A 20641-nucleotide genomic window follows, 5' to 3' on the forward strand; every position below is an offset into this window, starting at 1 on the left:
AATATGATGCTAAGCCTTCCTAGATTTTTCCACTTTTAGTTTTCATCCTTTTACCATGCCACTGGTACTTTAGAGACATCCACCTGGATCAATCCTCCTGGGTCCTCCTGGATCAATCATCCCCACTAAGAGAAGTTTTTTGTCCTCCAAAAGCATTAATTAATCTGTAATTACTTTGAACTCTATTTGCATCGGAAGTATCCTAACAGGTCATCCTTCCTTCTCCTTCACCTCTGTCCTTCGGAGCAATAAGTGATGAGTTGACACTAGCATCTCCTGCAAACCTATAGTACAATATCATGCAAACTACATGTTTATCTCTATGACCAAAATGAGACAAGCATCTCATAGTTTCCAAGAGTTTATAACATATACTATGTGGTCAAGTTAACATAAAAATGGAAACAATACTCCAGCTATGAAGATGAAACGAAACATCATCTTTGCTTTAACAAGTGATGGAAAACACATCATCACTACAACACATGATTTACACAAACAAGGCCAAACACTATTGTTGCTTCAACAAGTGATGGAAACACATCATCACTTTCAAAGTTCAAAAAGAAACACAAAATAAGGCCAAGCATCATTTTTGCTGTAACAATTGATGGAAAACACATAAGCAATTTTACAATTTAAAATACAACATATGAAAAAATAAGGCCATGACATTCTACCGCACCTAGAAGAATCATATCTTACTTATCAAAGTGAATTGATTTTCTTCCCTATGATGCATTCACTAGTCAAACAATTGTTTCACCTAATTCATACTGAGATTCTCTTGTGCTTGCAATGTTGCTCTGTATGGAGCCTCCAACATGTGGCTCTCTAATTACCACCTCTATCACAATCACTACAATGAGCCTTCACCTTCCAGATCTGCTTGATCTTCTTCTTCTTCTTTGCCTGCCACTTAGAGGGTCTTCTATGCCTCACCTTTTCTGTACTATCATTCTCTTCCAACACTTAGCAAACAAATGGTTATGCAATCCACAAAAATTTCAAGTCCTTCTATGCCATGATCTATGTCCATTATTAACAATGTGATTGTAATCAAAATGAACATTAAAATACTAGAAATGGTTATACCTTTTCTATTGGTCCCTAGTATGATCATGGGAATAAGAGCTTTCCTTAGCCCCATCTATGTTATGCATACTGCCATAGGTTGATGGTGATGTGCCCCCACCATCCTCTTTCCTTGACATTCTTAACGATGTCATGGAAGCTTTTGACATCTTTGAGCATTGTCCTTTAGTGCACCCCATCCTTGTGAATCGAGGTCTTTGCTTAACCTCCAATGGCTAAGTTATCCCTTGGCTCTTAACACCAAGTTCTTCTTCTTTATACCTCGTCATGATAAGGAGTCCCACATTTCTCCTCGAAATTGGTATCTCCACATTTCCAACATAAATTAAACTATGTGAAGATGAAACTGAAGGGATTTCAACATATTTTATCTCCACTGTCCAGTTGGAAAGAACTAATGTGGGCTTCTCATCATCTATCATTGATGGTTTGCTAGCTATAATATCACATTTCTGAGCTTCCCTCCTGACATACCCAAGTCCCTTTCAACAGGGTAATTATTCTACTTTGATGCAATTGACAATGCGTTGGCCATTAATTCCCAAGCCTTTTCCTTCATACCCCATTCTTTTCAATAGTTTGGAGCCAATTCCTGTCATATGGTTTTCAAAAGCAGCAAATTCAACATCAGGAATTGTTTTCATTATGGAAGAATTTACCTCAAATGTATAGCGCTCCAGCTTTTCCAAGGCTTCCTCCTTTTCTTGCAATTGTTGCAGTACTCATTGTTCCTCCTCTTTCTCTTGTTGTAGGAGCCTTTTTAACTTAGCGAGCTTTTCTTGAAGACTTTTGTCACTGTACTTCAATTCTTATGGGGCCTCATCTGTGGTTAACAGATGAATCTACAATTGCTGCCTCTCCTCATTCTCTTTTCGCAAGAGCTTTCTTAATTCAATGTTCTCCTCTTGAAGCCTCTAGTTAATTTCCCCATTCAAGGAAGGTTATGATTGAAAAGAACAAGAAGACGTAGGTGATATATCTCTCTCTGATCCTTGAGGCTCCTCCTCTTTGTGCCTCTGAGATTTTGCATACATAATATCCACAATTTTGGACATACGTAGCAAAGCTTCACCCATTCGCTTGTCATGATCCATGACTGAACACTTAATCATTCACACACACTCTAATAGCAATTGTATCGTATCTCTCACCCATGAGCCTCAATACTCGCCATGTATCCATTTTTTTTAAGATGCTCATCCTTTGAAGCCTATCTCTAGCTAACACACTCATTCAATTTGCATCACTTAAGCCTTGCCCTCATACCATCTTGATCACAGATTCTTTCACTTATGGATGCATCTGAGTTAACGTGAGTTACAAAGATTTTATTACAGAGTTCATCCAATTTAGACTACATCTCTGGGCCTTGCTCAATAGTTGGGAGGCCTTCTTTAATTCAGTGGCAAGAAAAGAGAGAAGCACAAGAAAATTTCTACATAATCATCCTTATACCTCCAATTTGGAAGATAATTGGAAAACAGAGAGCCCAAATCTAGAAACAGACAACACCACTGCCTTCCTGGTGAAAATCAGTGCAAAAATACCTATTTGAACATCCCATTCGAATAATTGGGACTTCTAGAACCTTCTCAAAACCTTTTGATCTCTAAGCTAAGGTCCTAGACACACTTGCCAGGAGCAGGTGCCACTACGTTTCTCTGCAAACTTGTGCTTCTCTCTTCACTCCCCCCTTTATTCAAACCCAAATTGTCATATTTATACGCTAGTGTGGTCGAATCCTTCATAACCGGGCAGTTTAAAAAACAAATGGAAATTTTATCAAGCGGCGTTGTCATGAGACCAAGGATCTCGGGCTTGTATGATACAAGGCTACCGACATTACCAAAATTGAAAAAATCCATTTTAACCGTGAATACATCTCGGAAATAATAATTATCGGCAGACAACTCTCAATGTTTTACATCCTCAATATAGAAAAACCCATCGGAGAGGAGTCCAACAACCTACTTTTGTTTTAGGCCTCTAACCGGTGGCTCTAGCAAAGGATCAACGTTCATTCAATCGGCAGACATGCCAAGTATAAACAACAACACTCTGCACAATTAGCGATACATGTACCTGACATATTTATCAAATGCAGTTCATAAAAATCTTGCATCTGGAACTCCATCACAACTCGCAATCGGCGGCTTCCATCAGTGGATAGACCCAAGTCTGTATAACACAGACCCACCAGGTTTATTGAATACAACTTATAAATATCACGTTTGCGCAGTCCTATCGCAAATCACAATTGGTGATTATAGCGGACCACTTCGCAAACACAAACCCTTTTATGCAATTGTGATATGCGATATGTATCGCATTGCAAAAAAGTCTTGTCGTGGCCAATCCAAAACCTCTCCCGATTTGTGATTGCGATATGTGATATCACATCACAATAGAGTCCTCTCGGGGCTGATTCAAAACCTCATTTGATCTTCGATTGTGATATGCGATATCTCATCACAAAAAAGTCATGTCGGGGCCACTTTACCTTCTAGTCTTCCTCCATCCTTTGATATGCAATATTGCAATCGTAACAGGGAATGCCAAGGGATGATTCTTCCTTAAGTGATCCTCCTTTTCGGCGATAAGAGAGATGTGGGGCCTAGTGGATCTTCCATGTGGCATGCCCTCATTCGGCTATAGCATTCCATGTCATCTTCTTCTTGCCACCTTGACAAGTCTAACTCAAACTTTGAATTGCTCTAACTTTGTCATCTGGACATAGATTTGAGTGTTGTTCACACCATTGGAATTGGGACGACGAGCAATTTGATCTGATTCTAATCCTACCTAGATTCTTCCACTTTGAATTTTGATCCTTTACCATGCCATCGGTACTTTAGAGATATCCACCTTGATTAATTCTCCTAGATCCTCCTAGATAAACCAACATACAGGGGGGTCTCCCCATTCTGAAGTCTCAATTAGGCCTCACACCTTTTGCAATAGGATCCCCATCCAAGGTATCAATTCAACCACCATAACTATAAGGTTCATCTTGTTTCATTGAATAAGATAAGATATTATATACATAACGCTTGAACAAGCGAGTAAGGTGACATTGTGAAACACTAATTGTAATGTGTAAAAGGAGACTTTCAGGGGGGCGAGGTGGGGGGAGACAAAAGTGAGCCCCTATAAGGAAGTAACAGTACTAACCTACGAGAGACACACAGGCAAAGAAAGAGTTATTATTTGTCTAAAAAAATAGTTCATAGAGACACAATGATCATTAAACTAGATACAAACCAACTTCAATAAGATAAGCACCAAGGCCACCAAAATAGTTCAATTTCCTTTGTACATATGAGAAAAACATATACATAAAACATCTAAAGAATAGTCCTAAGACATTCACAATACATGCATGAAAATGTGTTGGCTCATTTAACTTCAATTATATGGTTAAATATCCAACTACATAGTTACAATGATGAGGCATTAGTTCTAGTAGTGGAATATTAATTCCCTTTGTGCTTCTCCAAGGAATAGTTTTCTGTCCTATGCTAGGTAGAGAATCCAAGACTAGATCTCCAAATATTAAGCCTCCAAAAGAGTGATGCTTGAGTTATGAGGTTACTTTTATAACAAGAGGAATGACCTTTCATCTCCCTTCCACACCTGGTTTACCCACATGACTCTTGGACTTCTAATATGTCCTTTCAACTTCTAAACATTTCTTGAAATTATAGATGACCTTTGGACTTCTCTACGTGACTTTTGGACTTCTTCATGTGACTTTCGTCGATATATGACTATGTGAATATTTATATTCCACATATTACTCTTGGAATTCCACAAATTAACTTTTTTCATTTTGTTCAAAATACATCATTACATTCCACATGCTGATGGGGCATGACACATGGACACACATTGACCATTATGATGACACTTGTACAAGTTACAACTTGACAATGATGACATGCACTTCATGATGAGGTGATAATTCCAAGTTGTCTTTCTTGTGCTTCATCTTCATGAAAGATCCACTTTTTTTCTTATATTCACCTACGAGAGGGTCTATAATCAATATTAGAATCCTCTAAGTCATCATGCAATGTCTTCTTTCTATGTCGGTCCATGGTCTGCTCCATGTCCCCATGATAACTCTCTTTAGTGCTTCTTCTCCGCAATTGTTTCTTTATGATTTCCCCTTGCTATTTTCTTTAATAATTATCTTTTCAGACTCATATGGTAGTCTTGCTAATGGAGATAATTCATGTTTATGAGAGATTTTTCGGCGAAAATCACATGGAATGCCATTTGTCGACGCATTTCGAACCAACTAGTGTGGTTCATCGTCAAGACAATTTGATAATTCATGTCAAGGAAAAATCATTCTTAAAACATCTATTCTATCCCTAGCTAGCTCATGGAATGTTGACTTATGATAGGCCCGTGAGAGGGTTAAAAAATAAGGCTTGATTAGGAGGGCACAGTCAAACTCATTAGTGGCTTAGGAAAGAACCACTATTCATTTTGATGGAGATGAAGTCAATGAAAGGGCAAGGCTCACAAGGGGCCTCCAAGGTGCACTTGTTTCCTCAAGCAAGAGAGAGAGAGAGAATTCAAGGGTGTAGGGTGCAGGTTTGAAAAGCGAAGGAGAATCATTCATTGCTTCAATGTGTTCTTATGCACTCAAGGGACAAAGGAGGGTGCAAGGGCACACACTAAATGAGTGAAGGGACCAGGATTCAAGCCTTCGCATTACACTTGTTCACTCAAGAGGAACTAGGAGGGAACATTTCCTTGAGTCAAAGGAGTGTGCTCAAATGAAGGCTTCCGGCTTTATGACTGCCATGTTCCCTAAGGGAAGAGGGAAGGATGAATTATTTCTCCTTCAATAATGTGACATGCCCCCCAAGTGAAGGATGAAGGCTTCATGCTTCGTGAGCACGCCATGCACCCTTTTTTAAGAGACACTGGATCTTTGCTTTTCAAAGGTGCACTTTGATGTTCTGAAATGCATTTTAAAAGGAGAGGAGGTCCTTATTCTTCCAAAATTAACCTTTGTTGTTCTGAAATGTGCTTTGTTGTTTCAAAGTGTGCTTCATTGTTCTGAAGTGCACATAGGCTTGGGAGGGCACAATATTCTCCAACAGTGACTGCTTTTTCATCTAGAATGCACTTTTCATTAAGGGAGGAAATAAAAGGTTGGGTCACTCATCCTAGGAATTAATAATTCACTTTGAGAGGGAACCAATCTTAGAAATTATTTAGCGCACAAGTATGGGGAAAATATACATCAATGGTTCTCATGAATAGGCAATGCTCATCACTTGGTGAAGGATTGAATCTTTCATAACTTGCACTAGGACGTAGGAAAACATGACGACGATGGTTGCAAAATGTGAATGACCTTTAAAGAGATACATGCCAAAGAGAAGATAACATGAAAAAGACACTTATTAAAGTGGAATAAATCAATAGTGATAGTTTTAAACATGAAAGTGATGCTTTTGAAGGAAAAGGTGCACAAAAGCGATAGTTAGGAAAACTCAATGAACTAAAAGTGCAATTGAAATAAAAGTGAGGGATACTGCCAACGTAAGTGTGTACCAACTATTGACATGAGTTGATCATTGCAGAAGAACTACCTTGATGGATGGTGTTATGCATGCTCAAGATTTCCTAAAGGAAGTGTTCTCATGAACCTCTTAAAGACTGAATGTGTGTGTAAGTGACATGACAGTTTAAAACTAGGAAGAATACTTAAATGCTTCACAAAATATCAAATGGCCATGGAGTAGCCATAAGACGATAGACCATAAGGTCCTCAAAAGGATCCAAAATTCAAGTGTGGGAAAAAATTTGGAGGGTTTTATTAACAACATCAATGGGCCCTCAAGAGGTTCCTGAGAGCCCACAATCGTGACATTGTTCTCTTGCAAAAAATGATTACATTAATAGAAAAGGCTTGGTCATTTTTTTCTCTCTATATAGGTGCCTTTTTTATATGATTTATTTTGGCATGGAGGCCTTCTTGGAAGGAAATTTCTTCCACTGCAAAAATGAATTATATTAGTGGAATTGGAAATCAAAGAGTTCAATATGGTATGAAAGGTCTTAAATGTTTATGGTCCATATGCAGAAAACAAGTCCTTTTGGAATTACATGCTAGTCTTTGGTATCATGTCTCACTCTCCTTTCATCCTTGGAGGTGACTTGAATTTCACTTTTTCCATAAGTGATGAAGGGGGAAAAATTCAAAGATCAGACCCTTTTGAAGCTTATTTATTAATTATTTTGAAGCCTTTCACCTAGTTGATGTAAAGTCCATCAAATTGCCTCCTACATGGTGGAATATTTAATCCACTAAGGAAGTTATCTAAAAAATATTTGATAGGTTTTTTCATCTCTAAATTCATAATTTCCACCTATAGGCTTCTTAATTCATGGGTGGATCTAAGTGGGATATTAAATCATTATTCAATTCTCCTAAGAATTGACACTTATAAGGATAAGCACCATTCAAATTCAACTGTTTTTGGTTTCAAGAAGATGGTTTTATTAAGTTTCTTGAAGACAAATAGACCCACCTTAAAGATGATGCGTTTATTCCATATACTCAACAATTCTCCAAAAATATTATATTTTTGAAGAGGAAAATGAAAATTTGGAGAAAATATTTTAAAGAGAAATAAGAGGTTTCTTTAAAAGAAGTTGAATATAAATTAAGCTCCATTTTCATTCAATTTTTCAAGTGTATTTTGAGAGGAAGATCTTGAATACTTAACATCACTATAAGTTTGCAAAAGAGTATTGTTGGCTTTGGAAGAGGAATTATGGTGATTAAAAAAGTAGAGCCATATGGATTGAAGAGGAGGGAAATAACACTAAATTATTCAACTAGTTTGCAAACTTTAGGAAAAATATCAAATTATATATGGGAAATTGAATATAGAGAAGGGAATATGGTAAAATATTTTAAAAATTATTAGTAAGAAGGTGTCCATTACTTCAAAAATATCTTTCCAAAATCTACAAGTTGTCCTATTGTCAAAGCTTTGGATGTGCTGAATCTATTCCCTCAAGCTATTTCAGATGAAAGGAATGATTTTTTTGGTGTGGAAGTAACTGAATCAGAGGTCTTGGGGGCTCCATCCTCCACAAAAAAATGTAATAGTGTTCGGACTAATGGATATACTATTGAATTATGACCTATTAAAAGAACACATCCTCAAGGTGGTGAGAGAGTCTCAATGTATGAGTTGCATAAAAGGTTCCTTAAATTTTACATTTATATTCCACATTCCAAAAGAGCAGGACACTCACTCTTTCAAGTATTATCACCCTATATCATGTTGTAATGTTGTCTATAAGTTCGTTACAACAATAATTTCAGTGAGATTAATGCCCAATCTGAGTTCTATTTTCTCAGAAGAACATTTTGATTTCCTTTAGAATAGGCAAATTCCTAATGCAGTGGACTTGGCCAAGGAATCTTTACATTAAAAAAATCTCAAAACATCCCTACCATAACATTGAAGATAGACTTATTCAAGGCCTATGATTGAGTTAGTTGAATTTTTATGAGACTATCTCATTCAGTTCAACATGAGTCTAAAAGATATTAACTGGATTATGGGATGTATATCTTGGTCAATTTTGTGATTCTCATAAACAAACACCCTTATAAATTTTTCAAGGTAATAATAGGCCTCAAACAAGGATTTTCATTGTTGCCTCTTCTTTTTCTTCTAATTGTGGAAGCCTCGAGTATGTTGATACAACATGATATATCTTCAAATGATGTGACGGGCGTCAAGATCTCCAATCTAGTGGCCATTTCACATCTCTTATTTGTTGACGATATGCTTATTTTTCCTGTAGCTTCATGTTCTAATATACCACATATAAAAATAAAACTCTATTTATTTAATCTCGTCACATACATGAAAATTAATGAAAGGAAATCTAGTGCTACCTCATGTCATTTTCTGCTCTTGTTAAGACTTTTCTTGATCAATCATTCTCTTTTCACTATACATATTTGCAAGAAGGTGTGAAATATATAGGATTCTTCCTTAAGCCTAATGCATATAAGGAGGAAGATTAGTTTTGCCTTATTAAGAAGATCGAGGCCAAAATCTCAATTTATGTGAACATAATTCTATCTAGTGGATGTTGATTAGTGCTCGTTAAATCAGTGCTTGAAAGAAACACAATGTGTTGCTATCCCAAGAAGTATCCTTCAAAAATTTGTAAACTCAACTTTAGATTCCAATGGGTTGACAACAAATCCTTGAAAGTTATCCCTTATTTCAAATGGACATCCATCACAATGCCAAAACGTTTACGAGGTTGGGGCTTGAAAATATAGATTTGTTTTGATAGTCTCTAGCGACAAAAAGTTTATGACTCCTTTTGAAATACAAATCCATATGGGGTATGGCTATGACGGACGTATATTTTGCTAGAAAACCAATAATTTATGGGATCTAGATGAGAGGGATTCTATTTCAAACTCCTCCATTGTTTGGAAGGCATTGACTAACACGTACAACATTATTAGTTGTTGGATAGCATGGAACATTAGGAATGGAAAAATAATAGAGTAGGACTCGATCAATGGGTAGGAGCTTGAGAGTATTATATACTCTTAGAAGGCACTATAGCTTCTCTTCATGAAGCCAATGTATTTTCTTGAGGAGATGCTTATGCTCAGCAAACCCAAGAATGGAGAATAAGTGGGTGGAAATAAGCAATGGACTTAGGACTCTTAGAGGAGGAATCCTAGCAATGGAATTCATATGTCAATCTACTCCTCTCATCCATGATTCATTGATCCAATAAAGATGAATATCACTTAATTTGGTAAAAAAATCCAACTTTTGGAGAGTTTAAAGCAAAGTTAGGATAGCGGCAGAGGTGAGGTTGATAAAATTTCTTGGGGCTGGAAATATCCTTGAAAAGAAAATTGTCCAAATCTTGTCTTGTAGTCGTCCCTTAGCAATATACTCCTTATGTGGGAAAATGGAATGAAAGGTGATACATTGGACCTAGTAGGTGTTCTCTTATGTAGATCATGGGAGGAAACCATATATCACTTATTTATTACATGTCATTTCTGTATTCAGGTATGGTCTTTGGCAAAAACCATTTTTACTCCTAGTATGTCCTAGATTGGGTCTCATACCAATTTGTTACTAAGTTGCGAGTTTTGCACTTCTTTTGTTCATTTTGTCTAGTGGGCCTCGAATTTAGGTATTTTCCAAGACAAACTGATATGGACCGAGATTGATATGGGAATTATTAATTCCACTTACAAGACATTAAAAAAGACAAAGAAAAAACACTACCACTGCAATCATGCTAGTAATTGATCAAGAAATCTAGCCCTAGATTCATGGATGGTGCCAGCCAAGGAAACCATCACATCCACAAAGTTGGAATAATTTTGTACATCAATAAACATAATTATATGCATATAAGGTACCTCTCCTAGGGGATCAAACAACAAAACAGAGTTTATAAAACTTTGGACACTAATATATGTTGCAAATTTCATGAATATAAAAAAGCTTCATGTTTTTAGAGATGATCATCTCGACATGGTTGCGCTCTCTCTTAAGCATATTTTAGAGAACATAAAAGATAGAAATACGTTAACTGCAATGGTTTACAGGCAAACATATCTACGAGAAACTCTATATAAAGGTTAACCCAATTTGACCATAATATCCATTTTTGTGATAAACTTTAGAAGTAGAACTTATCAAATCTTGCCAATGTATATTTTCAGCACACGGAGGATCATTAACACTTGCATCTCGTAAACATCAGCCCTTCTGTCAACGACCCTATCGAACCATCCGTTAACACACGTGGGATATAACCAGTGGCGCAATCCTATCAACTTATTCTATCCAGAAACAATCAGATATCTCTGTAAACTCGAAAGCGAAGTGCGTTACCGACATGATTAATACACGACCGGTGACCATATACATGAGCATGAGCATGGACACAAATTAAATGATGTGAAGCCTTAAAAATAGTAATGCTCCCTCATGAACGTAACACTAGAAACTTCAAAAGTAAATGATGAAAAGAGGTTGTATTCAATTGAAATATGATAACAGAGATATAACATAGGCACAATGTCAAGGTCGAGGCATATATTGCGGAATAGATTGAGCCTAACCTAGCCATGGAAATTCAACGCACAGATTGCGGCAATAGATAGAGCCAACCCTATATGTGGAAATTCATTAGTTGATGTTGAGCGCATAGAATATAGACACACAAATGTCGTTATACGCAAGTTAAGACTCGTCGCCGCGCGACTTCGTAGCTCCGGTAAGAATTTAACGTATCTCCGACAAGTTGGTGATTGGAACTGTATCAAGTCTATGCATTAGCCATGACAAAGAGTGCTGCGGCTCTTGTTTTTTCACATTATTAGTGAAACCTCATAGAGTTTTAGATTGGTAGGAGACGACAATGATCAACCAGTCAACGGTAGCAGGCTGCAACTCATCCCACACGGCACGGTATCAAACATGGCACTCTAGACATTGAATTGTGAATATTCAATGGCTGTGTAGAGCAGTCGAGCTTCCTATAAATGAACGTCCTCGCGGGAGAGTTTCTGAAGTCTCTCATTTCTTGTGAGAAATATGGCAGCGTCTGACCAAGAGATGAAGAGAATCCTGATTGGGTTGTTGAAATATTACTTTCAGCTGCAGCGTTTTTTTGGAAAAACGTCTCAGGACTCCCCGCACCGCTTTTCACGAAATGGTGGTAATTCTCTAGGGGCAGGTAACACATTCACTTGCTGACATGTGCCATGAGTCGTTTTGCAAAAACAGTTTTCTCAGTTGGTTTGACCGTGCGATATTGCCGTGCGATATGTTAGCGGGGGCATTTCTTTGGTCGAAGATCTAGTGTGAAGTAATTAATGAAATTTACTGCGGTTGGTAAATGTAGGTTAAGTTTTTAATTTTATTTTTTTTATCGCACAAGTAAAACGTATTGTTTTTTGGTTATGGAATGTAATATAATACGAAATACGCTGCAGTGTGAGAGAAAGAAGTGAAAAACAAAAAAATACACGAAGCAGTGTAAATTTTTCAGAGGAGACAGAGTGTTTTTGTAATGCACACCAGTGCACAGGCAGAGGGCTCCAGTGATTGTAGGAAGTTTTACACAGGCATGGCACGCTCTGATGTTTGTTTTTTATTTGCCGCTTCCATGAGCGAATTTTGTAACAGTCAGTTTTATTAATGAATAGAAGTCTTTTGTGTGTGTAAAACTCTGTCCTCTGGAAACATTTTTTTTTGTTTTCTCTGTGTTAAAAACAGAGCATTATTCTCTGTTCATTTTTGTTTGGAATTATGAGAAATTCCCAATATGGTATCGGAGCTTGTCCAGGATCTTTGAAGGTGTCAAAGAAGCTGAAGGAAGGATTTCTTGCTGCAGCAGCTTCTCCAGCAGAGTGAAGACTCAGTCAAGAAAGAATCCAAGCTATTTTTCAAGTTAGTTTTTGTCTTACTGTTGAGGACAGTGAGTTATTTTAAATACACAGTCAAATATTTTGAAACATAGTTAAGAGTGCAAGAATGGCTAAAGCACTAGCATGGTTATCTGTAATACTCAGCTCCCACAAGTTAATGGGAAAAACTATGACTATTGGACAATAACTATGAGAGCTTTGCTTGCTTCCCAAGACTTATGGGAATTCGTTGAGGATGGTTTTGAAGAACCAACAGATGAAAATGAGTTTAATAATTTAACTCAGGCAGAGAAAGATCTGTTGAAGAGCAATAAGAAGAAGGATTCTAAAGCCCTCTACTTTTTGTATCAAGGAGTGCATGAGAGTGTGTTTCCAAGGATAGCAACAGCCAAGAGATGCAAAGAAGCATGGAAAACTCTCAAGAGAGCCTATCAAGGCATGGAAAAAGTGAAGACAGCAAAACTACAGTTGCTAAGGAGAGATTTCGAAACTCTCTGCATGAAGGAGTCAGATAATATTGACTCATTCTTCACACATGTGATTGGTCTGGTCACACAGATAAGGTCTCATGGAGAGATTCTTGAAGAAAGGAGGATTGTGGAGAAACTATTGAGGATTCTACCCTCAAGGTTCGATGTGATTGTCACCACCATAAAAGAGACAAAGGATCTCACAAACTTCTCAGTTGATGAACTACATGCATCACTAATAACACATGAACAAAGATTGAGTAGAAATGAAAACTCATCTCTAGAACATGCCTTTAAGACCCAGATGTTCTTTGGAAAAGGAAGAGGTCAAGGCAGAGGAAACAAGAGAGGAAGAGGCAGAAGCCAAAATAGAGGTGGAAGAAACACTCTAGCAAATGCTCAAGGAAAAGGCAGCAATCCAAATCAGAACCAAGGCCAAGGAAGTAGCCAACCAAGTGGACAACATCATGCTTAAGGACAAAGGTATGATAAATCCAATGTCCAATGTCACTATTGTAAAAAATATGGGCATTACGTAAATGAATGTAGGAAGAAGCAACATGATATGAGTAATAGAACTAGTGCAAATTTAACTAGAGAAAATATCAACCAAGATAATTTGTTTTTAACCTATAATATGACTGAATCAAAGAGTGAAGATGTATGGTTCCTAGACTCCGGTTGCAGTAACCATATGACAGGAAACATAGCCCTATTTTCTATGTTAGATCAGAGTGTGAAGTCACAAGTCACACTAGGGACTGATAATAAAGTTTCTGTTATGGGAAAAGGAGAAGTAAATGTCTTAACAAAGAAAATTGAAAACAAAACCATATCAGATGTTTATTATGTTCCTGGAATGAAATGTAACCTCATAAATATTGGACAGCTTATTCAAAAGGGGTACAATGTTTTCTTTGTGGATGATGTATGCACCATCATGGATAAAACACCCAACAAACAATGTATTGCTGAAGTGAAGATGAAAAGGAACCGGATGTTCCCTCTAAAAATGAAAGAAGATTTAAAAAAAGGAGAAGAAATAGCAGCAGTGACACAAAAGGCTTTCCAAAGCGAACCAAAATATGAAAATTGGTTGTGGCACTTGAGATTTGGACATCTCAACTTTCAAGGTCTTAACTTGTTGAATAGAAAAGGAATGGTAAGAGGATTACCATTGATAGAGAAACCAAACAGCGTTTGTGAAGGTTGTATCTTGGAGAAACAACACAGAGAAAGTTTTCCATCTGGGAAAAGCATAAAGGCAAAAGCACCATTAGAGATTGTCCACTTAGATTTATGTGGACCGATGCAAACTCCATCACTTGCAGGAAACCACTATATACTAACATTTATTGATGATTTTACTAGAAAAACTTGGATTTATTTTCTGAAAAACAAAAGTAAAGTGTTTGAAATATTCTGCAATTTCATGGCACTTGTAGAAAACCAAAGTGGCCTGCATATCAAAGTTCTAAGAACTGATAGAGGAGGTGGATATATTTCCAAAGAATTTATACGTTTTTGTAAAGAAAATGGAATTCATAAGCAGTTTACCACTAGGTACACTTTGCAGCAAAATGGAGTTGTCGAAAGGAAGAATAGGACAATCATGGATATGGCGAGGAGTATGTTAAAGGCAAAGCATTTGCCAAACAATTATTGGACTAAAGCTATACACTGTGCAGTGTACATTTTGAATAGATGCCCTACAAAAGTAGTCATGAACAGAGTGCCGGAAGAAGCATAGAGTGGGACAAAGCAAGGAGTCACCCACATGAAATTTTTTGGATGTGTGACTTATGCACACATTCCAAATCAACTAAGGAAAAAGTTGGACAGCAAAGGGGAGAAATGTATTTTCATTGGATACAATGAGAAATCCAAAGCTTATAGGTTGTATAACCCATCCACCAAGAAGCTTATTGTGAGTAGAGATGTTCCATTCATTAAGGAGGAAGCTTGGGATGGAAGCATAGAGAAGACAGTGAATGTTAAAAACTCTTTGTCACATGATGAAGATGATGAGGAAATGGCTAAAACACATCCCCAAACAGCAGCACCAACACAAGGGCAGCAAGAGACACCCTTGAGGAGAAATGAAAGTGCTTCTCCAAGCACACCACAAGGAGGAAATTCAAGCTCTTCTTCAAGTACTTGTACACCAAATGAAAGAGGTAAGAAGTTCAAAAATTTAAGTGATATTTATGAACAAGAGGCAACAAATGAAGGTATGAACTCTTTGTTTGCTTTATATTGTCATGTTGATGACCATGTTCATTTCGAAGAAGCAATTAAGGATAGGAAATGGATAGAAGCTATGGATGAGGAGATCAATGCCATAGAAAGAAACAAGACATGGGATTTAGTTGAAATACCAAAAAGAAAAGAATTCATTTGAGTCAAATGGGTCTACAAGACCAAGAGTAATGCTGAAGGAAAAATAGAAAGACACAAGGCAAGACTTGTTTTCAAAGGATATAAGCAGTGGCATGGGAGAGACTATGAGGAAACTTTTTCACAGGTTGCTAGAATGGAAACTATAAGAGCAGTGCTATCCATAGCAGCACAAAACAAGTGGAAAGTTTACCAAATGGACGTGAAGTCAGCATTTCTAAATAGAGTGTTAATGGAAGAGGTTTACATTGAACAACCTCTAGGCTATGAAAAGAAAGGCCAAGAGCACAAAGTGTGCAGATTGAAGAAAGCTCTTTATGGGCTGAAGCAAGAACCAAGAGCATGTACAGTAGGATAGATTCCTATCTACTGGAAAATAGATTTGAAAAGTGTGAGGGAGAACCCACTCTCTACATCAAAGAAAAGGATGGTAAAATACTAATTTTTGTGTTATATGTTGATGATGTTATTTTCACAGGTAATGATGATTACCTTATTGAAAATTTCAAAACAGTCATAAAAGAAGAATTTGAAATGACTGACATGGGTTTGCTGAGATACTTCTTAGGAATAGAAGTAGAAAAAAATGGAAATGGGATTTTTATCTCGCAAGCGAAATATGTTAATGAAGTGTTGGAAAGATTTAATATGCAAGAGAGAAAAGCAGCAATCACCCCCACAGTGATGGGATTAAAACTCAGCAAAGAGGACAACAACAAGGATTTTGATCCTAGTTTATACAAGAGCATAGTTGGAAGCCTCATGTATTTGACTGCAACTAGGCCGGATATAATACATGTTGTTAGTTTGATTTCTAGATTCATGGAGAGGCCAAAAGAAGCACATTGGCAAGCAGCAAAAAGGATTCTGAGGTATGTTAAAAGTACTAGAAGGTTTGGCATTTTTTATACTATTTCAGAATGTTCAGATTTAATTGGATACACTGATAGTGATTCAGCTGGAAGTGTAGATGATTGGAAAATAACATTCGGTTATGTTTTCCACATGGGTTCAGGAGCCATTTCATGGGCTTCTAAAAAAATAGCCTATTGTAGCGTTATCTACAGCAGAGACAAAATATGTGGCAGCCACAACAACAGCATGTCAAGCAATTTGGATGAGAAGGATGTTGAGTTTATGCCAAGAGCAAGCAAAAGGAACTGTGATTTTTTGTGGCAATAGCTCAACTATTGCATTATCCAAGAATTCTGTGTTTCATAAGAGAAAGAAACACATTGACACAAAGTTTCATTACATCAGGGAATTGGTAAACAATGGAGAAATTGTTTTAGAACACTGCAGAACTCAGGAGCAGATTGCGGTATTCTGACCAAACCATTGGGGCAAAAAAGGTTTGAGTTTTTGAGGAAATGTCTGGGTATGACTAATAACCTAGCAGTTGAAATTAAAGGGGAGTGTTGACATATTACTTTCAACTGCAGCGTTTTTTTTGGAAAACCGTCTGAAGACTCCCCGCACCGCTTTTCACGAAATGGTGGTAATTCTCTCGGGGCAGCGAACACATTCACCTACTGACACGTGCCCTAAGTGGTTTTGCAAAAACAACTTTCCTGGCGCATAAAGTTCATATGGTTTGACCATGCGATATTGCCGTGCGATATGGTAGCGGTGGCACATTTTTTTTGTCGAAGATCTAGGGAATGGATCTCTCGAACCAGAGATGAAGGATAAGAAATTAATTTATCGCCATGTGAAGTAATTAATGAAATTTACTGTAGTTGGTAAATGTAGTTGAAGTTTTTAATTTATTTTTTTTACGGCACAAGTAAAACGTAACATTTCTTTGTTCTTGAATGTAATGTAATATGAAATACGCAGCAGCGCAAGAGAAAGAAGTGAAAAAAAAAATTACACACAGCAGTGTAAATTTTTCAGAGGAGACAGAGTGTTTTTGTAATGCACAGCAATGAAGAGACAGAGGGCTCCAGTGATTGCAGGAAGTTTTACATAGGCGTGGCATGCTCTGATGTTTGTTTTTTATTTGCAACTTCTGTGAGCAAATTTTGTAATAGACAGTTTTATTAATGAATAGAAGTTTTTTGTGCGTGTAAAACTCCATCTCCTGGAAAAATTTTTTTGTTTTCTCTGTGTTAAAAACAGAGCATTATTCTCTGTTTATTTTTTGTTTGGAATTATTAGAAATTCCCAACATGGGTTTATTGCCATCTTCTATTGTTCAATCGTCACTGGTAAATTAGCATCACCCAAATATTTTTTACTTTTTGAAATGCAATTGTTATTCAATGCTCAAAATCGATTGGGTTGTATTAAACTGATTATGTTTCAATTGATTGTGCAAATGGTGATAAAATAGGAGTGAACTACGCAATGCTCGGAGACAATCTGCCACCTGCAGACCAGGTGGTAACTTTGCTGAACGACCACAACATCGGGAAAATGAAGCTTTTTGATATAGACGGTGGTGCACTGAATGCTTTTGCAAATTCTGGGATGAATGTAATCGTGGGAGTCAGTAATAGCGATTTGCAGGCCATCTCCTCTAGCCAGGACTCAGCAAATGGTTGGGTTAATGACAATATTGTCCACTATTCCAGCACCAGTATCAAATATATATGCGGGGGGCAACGAGGTTTTTCCTAGCACGCAATACGTATCGTATCTTATTCCTAACATGAACAACATTCAAACCATGATACATAATGCAAATCTGCAGAACATCAAGGTCTCTACCCCTCATGCCTTCAATTTTATAGGAAACAGTTACCCGCCTTCAAAGGGAGCATTCAGTGATGATCTGAAGGATACAATGAGCTCCATACTCAAATTTATTTCAGATAACGGTGCTCCGTTCATGGCCAATGTGTATCCATATTTGAGTTACGTCGGCAAGAGCAACGACATTCATCTGGACTACGCTCTCTTTGAGCCCACGACTATGGCGGTGACAGACGGAGATCATAGCTACAGCAATTTGTTCGATGCGATGGTGGATTATGTTTTCTTCACAATGGAAGCCTTGGGATATTCCAACATCCTGGTCATTGTTACTGCAAGCAGATGGCCTTTTGCTAGGGCGGATGTGGCCACAACTGAGAATGCTCAGGCTTATAACAATAATCTCATCCAACATGTTTTATCAAATGCAGGGACACCCAAGAGGTTGGGTACGAACATCGAGACCTATATCTTCGCTCTTTTCAACGAAGACAAAAAAACTCGGGACGAGATAGAGCGTCACTTCGGGCTCTTCAACCCTGATCAAAGTCCTACATACTCTATCAACTTTTCTCCAAATTGAGCGTAACTCAATTCCCCAAATACCAAGTCGAAGAAAAAAATCCTTTATTATTTGTATGCAAAATGCTATGATATAAATCTATGGAGGATGCTACATAAATAAACATCCTCCCTCCATCTTAATAAAATGTGAATGCAAAGTGCCGAAGCCATCACAGAGTTACCTATCTTTTTTATTATGGAAGGACCACACCTTGAATTTCTAAAGAATATACACATGCATAATAGACGCAGTAAAGGCGGCCTTCCAAACAAGTAATTTTAAAGTTTGGAATGAATTACAAAACAAAACAGAAAAGATAAGAATATTTTAAATTACAAAACAATAATTATGGCTAAAACATAAATGAATATACTTATTTAGTTAGTTTATTGCTTGTTATATGGTAAAAATAATTAACTTTTACTCTCAAAGCCATAAAAAAATCTATATATCTATGCTAAGTAGCATAATTTTATATCAGTTTTAATGAGATAAATTAATTTATATTCTAATAAGTATTTTGATATATGATTTAAATAAATAGTTTGAATATTCAAGTTAATTAATATATTTCAATATGAACTTCATATGTATGCATATATCCATATTAATTGAGTTTAGCCTCAATGGTTAGGTGGAATAATTATTATCCTCTTTAAGTGGGTTCATTTTTTTCTCAGCTCATGTATTGTTGATATATTGATGCTCTCAAACAATGTAACTATTGCTCTCTAAGTGAGATTATACTAATGACTAGCCTAGTACCAACAACCACTTTCCTTCTATTAGCCCCAATGTTTTTTTGTCACTTCCTAATTATGATTAAGATGTTAATGTCACTTTTAACAAAGAAAATAGATTGTCTCTAAATTCAAAATAGATGTTTAGTTGGCTTATTATACAAATTTTAAGTGCTTATATATATATATAAATTTTTGGATTTTCTTAAAAATAATAAAATTTATTATAATTTAATTATTAATTTCATTACTTTTTGGTAATTACATTGCAACCGTCATTTAAAGTGTTTTAATAATCCTTACAACTCACATAATTCTCTACAATATCGGTAACTAATCCATAAACTATCATGGTTATTCTAGTGGAGACTTTGTCACAACATATATGATAAATTATATTTGAAAATTTGGCATCTAAACTATGAGGGTTTATCTCTTTAGATTTCTAGATTTGCAGATTATTGTTTATTATATATGCATGCAAATTAAAAATTATGCATAAAATAGAGAACAATGAAATAAAACTCACAAGTGATGATTTGACAAAAGATATAATTTAGGGAACCCCTTTCGGAGAAAACCCAGTTAGAAGGTGAGGACTCCATTCTCTCTTTCTCTTAGTAAAAAATGTCTATGAGTAGAAATAATAAGGTTTGTTGTCTATGGGATACTAATGTGAATAAATCCTCTCTGTGGGCTCTCTCCCTATCCCTCTCAACTACTTTGCTCAACTATTGAACAAATGCACTAAAAAAAAAAAAAAATCGAACCCCTTTTCCTTCTAGCGACTCGGTTATAACAAAACCCTATATCGTACTAGTGTTTAGGTTTGACTAACAAAACTCTTAACAAAAATTACAATATTGACTCTTCTAGAGTCTTACTCATCATGATCATGTTTCTAGCCCCTTTTCTATGAGTAATGGGGGATGATGTTGCATCCTCTCGAACTATAGTGGCAAGCTGAAGACAAACTTTTAAGTGGCATAAATTTTGCATATGGATAATAATTGAGGAAATTATTGCACCATTGGAAAGGTATCTATGTGTAGAATGGGAAAAAAAATGATGCACTAGGGAGGAAAATTTCTATCACAAAAAACGTTGTTTGATTCCTCAAAATGCTCCCAAAAGGTTTCATACCCCACTTTTCCAAACTGGGCCCCACTGGTAAAACTGGTCCTCTGAGCTCATTCCTCCACCT

The 20641-nt window shown here is 36.7% G+C and overlaps 1 pseudogene; it reads left to right on the forward strand.

Moving 5' to 3' along the window:
• The first annotated feature begins 17784 nt into the window (after positions 1-17784).
• Positions 17785-18715, forward strand: LOC149184316 (glucan endo-1,3-beta-glucosidase pseudogene; annotated as a pseudogene).
• The last annotated feature ends 1926 nt before the right edge of the window (positions 18716-20641 follow it).

Source organism: Pinus tabuliformis, chromosome 3_2 (assembly GCF_031772625.1).
Source record: "Pinus tabuliformis cultivar Carrire ecotype Pingquan chromosome 3_2, CPIR1, whole genome shotgun sequence".
Classification (NCBI taxonomy): Eukaryota; Viridiplantae; Streptophyta; class Pinopsida; order Pinales; family Pinaceae; genus Pinus; species Pinus tabuliformis.